At 49.3% G+C, this 11628-nt stretch overlaps 1 pseudogene across 1 annotated transcript; it reads left to right on the top strand.

Annotated features, from left to right (window-relative positions):
- Positions 1 to 7349: 7349 nt before the first annotated feature.
- LOC308512530 (RNA-binding protein PNO1-like) lies at positions 7350 to 8093 on the top strand (annotated as a pseudogene). Its single transcript has one exon. The product of its transcript is annotated as an RNA-binding protein PNO1-like (transcript).
- Positions 8094 to 11628: the final 3535 nt, after the last annotated feature.

Below are 11628 nucleotides of genomic sequence, written 5' to 3'. Positions count from 1 at the left end.
CAATGCCCTGCAGCCCAAAACATGTCAATGATGTGAAACGCACACTCTGGTGTCTACAGATACTGCTTTATGGGAATACAGCGACACCCATTTGCTCACATACTGTCTATGACGAAAGTCTAAGAGAAGAGATTGGAGTTTAAATACACACCTTAAGCCATTGACTCTGGCTGTTACAAAGTCTGCAGATGTGATCTCGGATCCTGGAATAACTCGATAGTCTTTGCATGGCTGGCTGAGGTCTCTGGAGAGGTCTCTTTCACTAAAGACCGTCTTTTCCACGCTGAAGGCCATTCCTGGTTAGGGGAACGCTCTGCGACACCTGCAGACATGCCTTGTGCTCTGCGTGAAGCTGGCACACACTCAGATGAGGCCCGGCTACGGCAGCGGCTGCTCTCTGACAGGCTCCGGATGGAACTCAGCAGCAGGGGGGTCTTGGGATGAGTGTCTGCTCCCTGCAGGCCAGTCCTGTGCTCCGAGCCTTGAGACTCACTGCCAGTTGCCGTCAGAACGGTGCCTGGTGGAGCATGAAGATCAGGAGGCTCAGCTGCAGGCTGCCTGGCCCGCTGGGGGGTGGAGTGCGAGGGCGGTGGCCCAGCTCAGGCCGCTGCCTGCTTGCCTCACCTCCCAGTGAGGTCTCTGCTCCCAGGGGTGACACACCCCGGCCGTCCCCCTGCTGGAGGCGCAGGGCACTGAGGGACCAGCCAGATCTCTGCTCAGCAGGGACCAGTGGTGGCCGAGTGCAACCGGGCTCTTGCCAGTGACAGGGAATCGGACAGGGTGACCGGGCTGAGCTGGAGCACCTGCGGGAGAACTGCTCCTGGGGAATCGCTGAGCCAACCACAGCTGAAGAGATGCATGCGCAGTGCGCCAGGGGGAGGGGAGGTGCGGGGCCTGCCCTCCTGCGGCGAGCACCCGGCCAGGGAGGAGATGGGAGGGGGTGCATGAGGTCTGGGGGGGACGCTGAGGCTGTGCTACCTGACCGGCTGCAGGACAGCTTCCTGCTGCAGGGCACGGGCCAGGCCCTCGCGCAGGCTGCTCCCAGCAGCATCTGCACCCGCACAGAAAGAAAGGGGCTCTCACTGCACGGCTCTGCTTACTGGTTCTTTTTGCTGTTTCTCTTTCTGTGAACCTTGACCTTGCTCAGACCAAAGGTACTTCTGGCCCCTGCTGGGGGCAGTTGGGCTGGGGGTGTTCCTGGGCGCAGAGCTCTGCCTCAGCTCCTCCTGGCTCTTTCCCGCCACCTACAGCTCTTCCCAGAAAGCCTCGGGCAGTTTGCAGACTGCATTAGGCGGGGCTTGCTCTACATTACAGAGCTTGGCGCCCTGGTTCCATTACTGCTGCCCCCACAGCCCTGGCTCATGTACCGCTCCATCATCTGTGTCCTGGGCATCCCGCCACCATTGTGGCACAGTGGGTCCCCGCTAAACACCTGTGGACAAGGTCAGGGGTGTCCCTGGGCCCTGGCTGGAGCAGTGTTGTGTCCACCACGCCCTTGACTCTCACCAGGGGCTGTGTCAAGGACACACGCAGGCAGCTGGGCCGGCTCTTCCTCATGGCTGGGCTGTGCAGCCCAGAGCTGGCCTCCAGGCTGCTCCAGTTACAGAGCGCTCAGTCCTATTAAGTTGACACATGGAACCAGTCACGTTGGGTATTTAGTGTCATGGTGGTGGCAGCAGCCTTTGTCCACTTCTACAGGGTCCCCCACCTTCAGGTCTCCCACTAAGGCTGCACTGATGACTCACATATCTGTGCCTCCTTTCTGAAGAAGGGAAACTCCCCAAGTGCCTTAACAGTAACTTCTTACCTGAAGTGAGAGGAAGCATCTGAGGGGTCTGTTTCTAGAAGAACCTCTTAGAGAACCCGGGGCCCGCTAGGCTCCTGCCCAGCTTCCCGCTGTGGCCTGTGGAGAAACTGCCCGTGTCCCCTGCTGCCCCTCCTCAGCAGGCAACGCCATCCCCTGGGCACAGAGGCCTTCGAAGCTCATGTTGGGATTTTACTCTCCTCCAAACGTTTCTGGGGAAAATAATGGGCTGGGCCTTTTTGGACATTCTGTTTCTGGAGCAAAATATCCCTCTTACCCCCGTCTTCCTGGGTGACCCGGCTTAGAACAGGCCGCCCATTCGTGGCAGTTTTCAGAGATGATTGTAAACTGGTCTGTTTTTGAGGCTGGATCTGCTGACGGCAGGAAGCACGGAGTCCCCAGCTCCGAGGCAGCCGGCTGGTCATGGAGGTGTGTCCGTGCCTCAGAGACCTTGAGTTTTCCTATTTGTCCTTGGGAGAGTGATGTAAGGTTAGAATGGGGAAAGACATTCAATCTTCAATACTAGGTTTTAAAACGAAATCTGCTGTGTTGATATGTACCTAGAGGCAAAGATTATGGTGAAACTGAAAGGAAGTACAGAGACAATTGGCATTCAAAGAAGAAAAAGAACAATGCCTGTGACTTGTCCATGTCAGCGTGACATGGTCAGAGACGATGCGAGCCTCAGAGTCCGGCCTAGTGTCAACAGCTCGGAGCCGAAGCTCCTGCACAGAGAGCCCACCTGGCCCCACATAGCGGGCCCATCACCAAAGGGCTGCGCCTCGCTCAGGGAGAGCCAGCCCCAGGCCCTGGCCTCTCTCTCAGTGTGGCTCTGCCCTGACATCACTCCCTGGCCTTTCTCTCCGAAAGTCCTAGCCAGGCACAGGGCCCCAGCACCCTTGGCCCCGAGGCCTCTCTCAGAACATTCGAGAACGTGAAGAAGCTACCCTAGAGGACAAGCCCCATAGGGACCCCGGCTCCCTAGTGGACTGGAGGGGCCAGATTTCCAGTCTCTGGCTGAGGTCCACGTGGGCAGCACTGGTGGCTTGCGTCCCCTCCTTAGGCCTGAGCAGTCCTAGCCTTGAGGGGCAGACAGTGAGGGTAAGGGGCTGTCCTCACGCTGAGGATGGCCTGTGACTTATCCACAAAGGGCTCTCTGGGTTTCAGAAAAGTAGTGCTTAACCATGGCCCACTGTTACCAGGCCACCTGGCTGTCCACTGGGACCTGGGTGAGAGGTCACTCACGGAGCCTGAGAGGCCACACACAGGAGACTACATGAAGGTGAGATGGTCACACATGCCGGGACCTCGGAGGGTCAGAGCTGTGAGATAAGAGCCGGCCCTCCTGCCAGACAGCCAACCCTCTTTCAGCCGAGACCTGTGGGCACATGGACGGCTCCCTGACCTGCTGACAGAGGAAGCAAAGTCGTGGCCTGGCTTACCGGTGACTTTGCATGATGTCAATATCCAACCGGAAACTGGACGGCTGCGCTCCAGCGGACCATTCGGGATGTTTGTGAAGGAGAGTGGGTAACGAACCCATCACGATGGGCAGAGATTGGGCCGTTCGCCTCCTCATTCACCTTGAAGATCTCCTACCTGCAGACTTTTTCCGTGGCGGTCACCTGAGGGGAGAAAGCATGAGTGAGGATACGATGGCAAAGGAGTTCAAACGCCAGGATGCCATCCTGCGGGTGTTGAGCACAAACTGGAGTGTGCTATGTTGTACTGTGAAGTTGTACAAGTTAGTATTATGTCATTAACCACATGATCCCCCAATATTTAATAATGGGATAATTTTAAAAGAATCTTTGTCAGTCTTCCTCTTGTTTTTGAAAGTAAGAGACATTCCTCTGTTTTCGAAGAATGCCAGCATAGTTTTGTTTACTTGCCCCTGTTCATTAAGGATCATGGAAAGCCTCTGTTAAGACTGAGCAGTAGCAGGTGTGCTTAGGGCGTCAGCCATCAGACAGTTATTGAGGAAGATGGCTAGGAAAATAAAAGACAATCATTAAGAGAAAACAAACACCACGTTCTATTCCAGAGTCCATTCAAGACAATCTCTAAATATTGGGCTACAGCATCACTAAACAGAGGAGTGAGGATCGCTGTGGCAATCCAATGTGTTTTTAGTTTGTAGTTTCCATGTCTCTGGTGATGACATAGATGTTCTGAAAAATTTCTGAGTGGTCCGCAACAGCAGACATGGATGTTTTCCTTGATTTATATCCAAGACACCAAATTCAGCTTGAAAATATTCAGGACATGAGGAGATTTATTTTCTCAATGGTTCCAAGCCAAAGATGTGAGAAAACTGGGAAGGTTAATGGTAGAGTTATAACCTACATGGCTATAACCTAATTGGAATAATTCAGAATTGTTCATGGACTGGGAAAATGTGCAAGAGGAAACACACAAGGACGATAATGGCAGTGAGCTCTCCTGCAGCAGCTGCCACCTCGAGTAGACACAAATCCCAGCAGGACACTAAAGGTGAGGGGCAGAGTGTGACCCTTGAGGAAGTGTGCTACCCTTTACAAGAGCCATGTGAATTCTGTGATTTACAGAAGCAGGGAAACATGGATTATGTATGGAAATAATTAATGGTGGAGGGACAATGTTTAAAGAAATATACATTGTGATGAAAGGGAATTTAATAATTTGGGATGACAAGACAGAGATTGTGAATTTATATCTGCAGCTTGGGTCATTATCAAAGTCGTATAAAGTTTATTGAGATGGTGGGCTGAAAAAGGCATCCAAAGATGGACCAAAAATTGTAACATGGAAATGCCCACTGTTTCCTGCTCTAATATAGAAGAATGCTTTGGTTGGCCCATTGGCTGATAGCCCCTTTTCAAAAACTTTTATCCGAGTAACTATCTCTTTGGGGGAAACAATGAACTAGATAATTCAGCGACCATAGGAAAATGGTTATGAACAGAAATTGGTCGCAGAATCCAAAATAATACTAAAGCCCTCACTAAGACTAGGAGCTTTTGAGGGTCAGGTAGTGACCAGTGAATTTTAGCTCAGGTCCATTTTGAAATAGGTCCAAATTTGATCTCACCCATTCTGCGGTTGCTCCTGGTTGTAAAATGCATAACTGAAATACTTACACCAGCGGATTTATCCCACACGCTCATCACCGATGAGTCAAGACAACTATGGAAAGTCTAAACCAATCCATAAGAACTGCCTGCAACTGTGCAAGTATTAAGTTAGAAGCTGTACCATCTGCCTGATGAATACGAGAGATTTGTGCCACCATGAAGGATTTGCAAGATTCAGGAGTGCGGATTTGGCCACATCCTCATTACGCGTTTGGTTTGTCTTGAGAGAAAGAAGGAAGAAGAGGAGGAGGAGGTTGGACAGGAGCCAGTGAGAGAGGAGGAAAAGATGGAGAGAGTAGAGGAGGAGGAAAGAAGGCTTAGAAGAAATAGAAGGAGTAAGAAAAGGATGAGAAGCAAGAGGAGGAGGAGGAGGAGACGGCGAAGAGAGAGAGAGGAGAAGACACAGCTTGGAGAGTGGCAGTGCACTCACCGATTCTTAACTACAGGAGACCCTATGCCGCTGCTGCACCATGTGGTTACTTTGCTTGAGCAACTTCAAAGTCCCCATCACCTTGTTCCATATGCACCTACAGTGCAGGCAAATGCCTCCTCCTCGTGTTTCCATAGTTCAATCCAATTTGCCTTCTCTCAGGTGGCAAGGCCCCCATACACCTTCATTATCTTCCCTCAGGGATGAGCCATCTCTACAGGCTGAAGGTCCTCACTGCCCTTTTCTTCCACAGGAAATACTTCTTGCTGGTCAGTTACAATGATGACGTTATGCAGAATGGGCCAAGTGAGTGGGACAATACTACTCTAGAGTTATCCACTTTTAGAGTCAGTAGCTGAGGAAGAAATCTGACTGAAATTCAGAATTCTTACTCAGTGAAATATGTTTGTGTCCAGTGCTCTTCTGTGGGGCAGGCAGGTGTCTGAGGTAAACAATGGTTGCTGGCATCTGGCCCCACCTGCTACCAAGATGGAGAACCAGCGCCTGGGGGGCCTCTGGATTTTAGAGGCAGATTACTCCTCAGTTGGGTATATGACTCCATGGAATGACCTGAAAGTTTGTTTCTTTTGAGTTCAACCCGGAAAAAGACAGGCACTGTCACAGGCGCAGGCTGCTGCATGTCCCCCTCCATGCACTGCAGCAGACATGATGGTCCTCCCAGTGTCCCCGGCAGATGGGATGGTGGCTGGGACCTCGGGAAGGCCGGTGTGTGAGTCACAGTGCAGGTGCTCAGGATGCCCCACTCACGAGCATATCCTTGTTTACTTACCTTTGGTTCACTCAGGATGAGATGGAGCCTGTGTTTGGACTTGTCAGCAGCAGGTGTGCCGCAGGGTGTTAGCCACCAGACAGTTAATGAGGACTGGTGTCTCTGAAAAGAAGAAAATTAAGAGTTACAAAGCCAATTTCTAACTCCAGAGTCCGCCAAACAAAGCAGTTTATGAATACTGAGTGACAACATCACTAGATGGAGGAGTGAGGACCGCTGTGCCAATCCAATGGCTCTCCTGGCTTCCATTGTGAATGTCTGTGGTGATGACATAGACCATCTGACAAATTTCTGAGTTGTCCACAGCAGCACACATGGATTGTTTACATGACTTATAGCCAAGACTCAGATTGAGCACAAAGAGCTTTAGGACATGAGTATAGATTTGGGTCAATGATTCCAAGCCAGAAGTGAGAAGAATTGGAAAGGTTCATGGTAGAAAGCTGGCAAATCTGATCGTCAAGGTTCCCTGGGTTGCTGAGAGCTGGGGAAGAGGTAACTAGGGGCCAAGCTGCATAGGTGTCCTGGCTCCCCACGGACCTGTGGGCGGCCATGGCTCCAGCCCCTGGCTGAGTCCATCAGGGCATCGCTGGTGGCTTCCATCCCCATTAGTCAAAAGTCGTCCTAGCCAGAGGGGCAAACATTCCGGGTGAGGGGCTGTCATCACCCTGGGGATGGACGGAGACTTGTCCCACAGGATTTCCTGGGTTACAAAGAACAAATCTTAAACATGGGCCACCAAGTTACCGTGCAACCTGAGCTGTCCATTATGACCTGGGTGTGATGTCACTCACAGAGTCAGTAAGGGCCCTGCACGGAAGACTACATCAATGAGTGTGGGCCATACCTGATCCAACCTGGGCTGATCAAAGTAGTTACATGAGGTGACGCCTTGGGCCCTAATGTCAAACAAGGAGTCCCTGTCTCTACCTAGACCTGTTCACTCATGGAAAGCTCCCTGTGGCCTGGTGACATTGAAGCAGTCACGGCCTGTCCTCCTGATGGATTTGTATGATGTTGATAAGCAATGTTATTTCCTTCTGGAATAATATGAGTACATTTCTCCGTACTTACCTTTTCCTCACTAATATCAGCGTGAGCTTCTGTTAGGACTGGGCTGTAGCAGGTAGCTGTGGGGCCTTAGGCATCAGTTCATGAGGAATTGTATCTATAAAAAGAAAAGAAAGGGGATTCCTGAGGATGGCCGCAGCAATGGAGGCACAGAGCGGTGAGGCTGAGGATGGTTTCACCCAGGTCACCCCCAAGGGTGGCCGGAGGGCGAAGAAAAGGCAGGCGGAGGAGCTGTCCGCGGCAGGGGAGGGCGGGATGCGAGCCGCATGGACACTGAGGAGGCCCGGCCGGCGGCGAAGAGGCCCGTGTTCCCGCCCCTCTCCGGGGACGGGTTCCTGGCTGGGAAAGAAACAAGGACAATTCCAGTCCCAGCGAACAGATACACGCCATTGAAAGAGAACTGGATGAAGATATTTACTCCTATCCTGGAACATCTGGGACTTCAGATTCCTTTAACTTGAAATCGAGGAAGGTAGAAATCAGGACTTGTAAAGAAACCAAGGATGTTAGCACTCTGACAAAAGCCGCCGATTTTGTGAAAGCCTTTATTCTCGGGTTTCAGGTAGAGGATGCACTTGCTCTCATTAGGTTGGATGACCTCTTCTTAGAGTCCTTGGAAAGTACAGATGTGAAGCCGCTAAAGGGAGACCACCTGTCCAGGGCAGTAGGGAGAATCGCTGGCAAAGGAGGAAAAGCCAAATCCACCACAGAGAATGGGACGCGGATGCGGATCGTTCCAGCTGATGTGGAAGCTCACATCCTGGGCTCTTTCCAAAACATCAAGACGGCAAGAGCTGCCATCTGCAACCTCATCCTGGAAATCCTCCATCACAGGTTTATGGCAATATTCGAGCTGTGGCTAGCAGAACAGCAGATCGATTCTGATTTCAAATCAGAGACTTTTTCTTGTCTTTGGACTGTAGAGAAAAGCAGCTTACAAGTGGTCCCAAGAAACCATGTGAAGAATTTTTGGTCACTTCAAACCTCAGTCTGTCAGTTCTTAGCCAGAAGCATAAACCCGAAAGGAAAAATTTGATAGTATTCATTCAACAGTTTTGAGGATAATTTAAGTATCAAAATTTCAGACCATTACTATACTTAACCATTAAGTACAATTTATCTTATTTTAAGTTACATGCATAATTTCTAGTTCTCTTATTTGGAGGAAATATTATTTTTCTATTTGAATTTGTTTTTAAATTATAGATTTATAAACATTTCTTCCCTATGAGTTGTAATTAAAGAACTATTCCCAGAAAACCTCTCTGAATCATGTCCCTCAGTACTGGTGATGTGACTATTTTAGAATCAGGTTATAAGCAGCAGTTTGGCTACACTGTGTGAACCAAAAGGCTAATCTTTCTACCTATTTTGCCACTTGTAAAATTAAAAATTTTTATCACAATAAAAAGAAAAGAAAATCATTCATTCAGTGTTAAAAAACAAGTTCTAATCCAGATTCCACTCAAGACACTTAGTAAATACTGGGCTATGCCATGTAACACTAAATGGAGGAGTTGGAGCTGTGGTGGCAATCCAATGGGGTTTCTGAGTTCTCTTTCCATGTCTGGGGTGATGACACAGACACTCTGAAAGTTTTCTGAGTGCTCCAGAACAGTGGACATGGATGGTTTACTTGATTTGTATCCCAGAGATCTAACTCAGCATGAAGAGATTAATTTTGTCACAGGTTTCAAGCCAGATATGAGAAAAACTGGAATGGATCATGGTAGTGTTATAACCCACACAAGAGGAAAGTCGAATAATTCAGAATTTGCCAGGGAACAGAAAATTTTCAAGAGGAAGCACACCAGAGTAACAAAGACAGTGAGCTCTTTTGCGACAGTTGCTACCTTGATTAGACTCAAATCCCAGCAGGACCCTAAAGGTGAGGGGAGAGTTTGACCTCTGAGGTGGTGTGCTACTCTATGTGACATGTAAATGCCCATTCTCCCTTGTTTTAAATTATGAAGAAGCAGTTCAAAAGTTTATGGTGGTGGTAATGTTGGAGTTGATTGGTAATGTGAGTCCTATTGCCCACTCTGGGAGTGCCCACATGGCATACCTTTCACCAATGCACAGGGAACTATATTGATGATTGGAAACAGCATATTTGAAGAGCTGCATGAAGACTCTTCTATGAAAACCAGACCTTGGGAACTGCACCCTCTCAATGGGAAAGTCCAAATGTGATGAGAGACATTGAACCCCAGAGGCAGGGGCACTGGGCCTTTTCCAGTCACTGAACTCACGGTGGATCTGATCAGCCTGAAATACAGCAAATCCAAGCAGGATCTAGTGAGTCTGACTGGCCCTGACGTACAGTGTTGGCTAATGAGTCATCTGTTCCTAGTGGTGGGGAGAGGAAGCTCACTGCATTGTTGCTCCATCTAGTGAAGCAGCAATGTCCCCGTGAGTCCCAGGGCCCAGCAGCCTAGGCCCTGTGCCTAATTCTCTGAGATTCAGAGGAAGCCTTATTGCCTAATACATGTCATTTATATGAAAATCAAACTTTATTGTTCACAGAAAAGATCTATTCTAATAGAGCCACAGCTACTTATTTACAGAGAGTCAATGACTGATATCTAATAATGAGGAGAGGCTTGGAGTTTCTGCAGAAACCGTAAGCCATTGAGTCTCTGGCTGTTACAGAAACAGCTTGCTGACCTCTGACCTAGAATTCCCTTTATAATCATTAAACAGTTGGTTAAGAATTGTAGAGAGGTCTTTTTCCCTAAAGACAAAAATTTCCATGCTTATTATTCACTAATGCCCCAGTGCACAAATTCATGCACATGGAAAGGAAATGAAGTAGAAGAAATATTATAATAATGCTATTTGCCCTTTATAATAGAAGTGTGAACCAAATTCATGATCAACAATGACAGATGGAAACACGTGTGCGATTGGTGCCAGTTAGAGCTGTATATGTATTGCACATGTGAGTCAACTTAGCCTTTTATATATAGACTAGGGGCCCAGTGCATGAAGATTCGTGCACGGTGGTGTGGGGGGGTCCCTCAGCCCAGTGGTCGGCAAACTCATTAGTCAACAGAGACAAATATCAACAGTACAACGATGAAAATTTCTTTTGAGAGCCAAATTTTTTAAACTTAAACTATATAGGTAGGTACATTGTTATTAACTTAATTAGGGTCCTCCTTAGCTGGCCTTTGCTAAAAATGTCCTCAATCTGATTGAGGTACATTTGCTGAGGTTGACCCCTGACAACTCTCCCATCCACACTCATCTTGCATACTTGTTTCATCTATCTTTTGTCACCCGCACGCAATTTGTGGACGCGACTAGCACTAACCACTGCACAATGAGACTGCTGACTGACTGGCTCACTCAACTCCTGCATGAATCGTGTGTGCCTCCCCTGCGCTTCGTATCCCACAGCCCGCCTGCACTGCATCTCCCGTCGCCCAACCGACCAACAACCCCCACTTCTTCTAATGCCACTTCTTCAAAATGAGACTCGCCCAGGCCAAAAACCGACTTCTGCGCATGGGCCACGAAGTTTCAATCGCACTGCACGTGCACACCCGCTCATGGTATTTTGTGGAAGAGCCACCCTCAAGGGGCCAAAGAGCCGCATGTGGCTTGCGAGCCATGGTTTGCCAACCACTGCCTCAGCCCGATCTGCACCGTCTCCAATCTGGGAGCCCTCAGGGGAGCCCTCTCCAATCCGGGAGTTTCTGTCTGTCTGTGCAATCATATGAACGAATTGTCTGAGACCTCCAACCCAGTTTGGTTTGTTGCTCACAGAATAATAGAGGCATTTTTTTTCTTTGCCTCATTGGTGGAGATTTCCTGGAAGTTTTAGGATATCTTCCCTTGAATTTTTCCTAGACACTCTGACTTTACTTATGTCTTCACCTTTGCTTTCCCTCCATCCCCCACCGCAACAGTAACTTGCTCCAGGCTCACTTTGCTCTAGTGTCTAGGAGATCTGTCTGCCACCAGAACTATGATTCCCAGCATTCCTGGTGCTCTGGACTTCTGCTTCTGGCCCTGGGGCTGCCATCAGAACTATTCCCAGAATTCCTGGTGCTCCCCGCTCTGGGAGTGACCAAGGGAGCCACGACCCCCCAAGCCTTCAGCTCTCCTGCTCTGCTCTCCACCCGGCGCCTGTGTATGCAAATTAACCACCATCTTTGTTGGGTTAATTTGCATATTCACCATGATTGGCTGGTGAGCATAGCGAAGGGACGGTCAATTTATATGTTTCTCTTTTATTATATAGGATACTAGGGGCCGAGTGCCCTCAGCCCTGGACTGCACTCTCTCTAATCTGGGACCCTTCACCTCGAAGGATGTCCTACTGCCGGTTTACAGGGATCGGTCCTAAACTGGCAGTCGTATATCCCTCTCACAATCTGGGACTGCTGGCTCCTAACCACTCACCTGCCTGCCT

This window comes from Myotis nattereri (genome assembly GCF_964212035.1).
Source record: "Myotis nattereri genome assembly, contig: HAP1_SCAFFOLD_88, whole genome shotgun sequence".
In the NCBI taxonomy this organism is placed as follows: domain Eukaryota; kingdom Metazoa; phylum Chordata; class Mammalia; order Chiroptera; family Vespertilionidae; genus Myotis; species Myotis nattereri.
The sequence above is the reverse complement of the archived record's forward strand: the minus strand, read 5'-3'. Positions and strand labels throughout refer to the sequence as shown.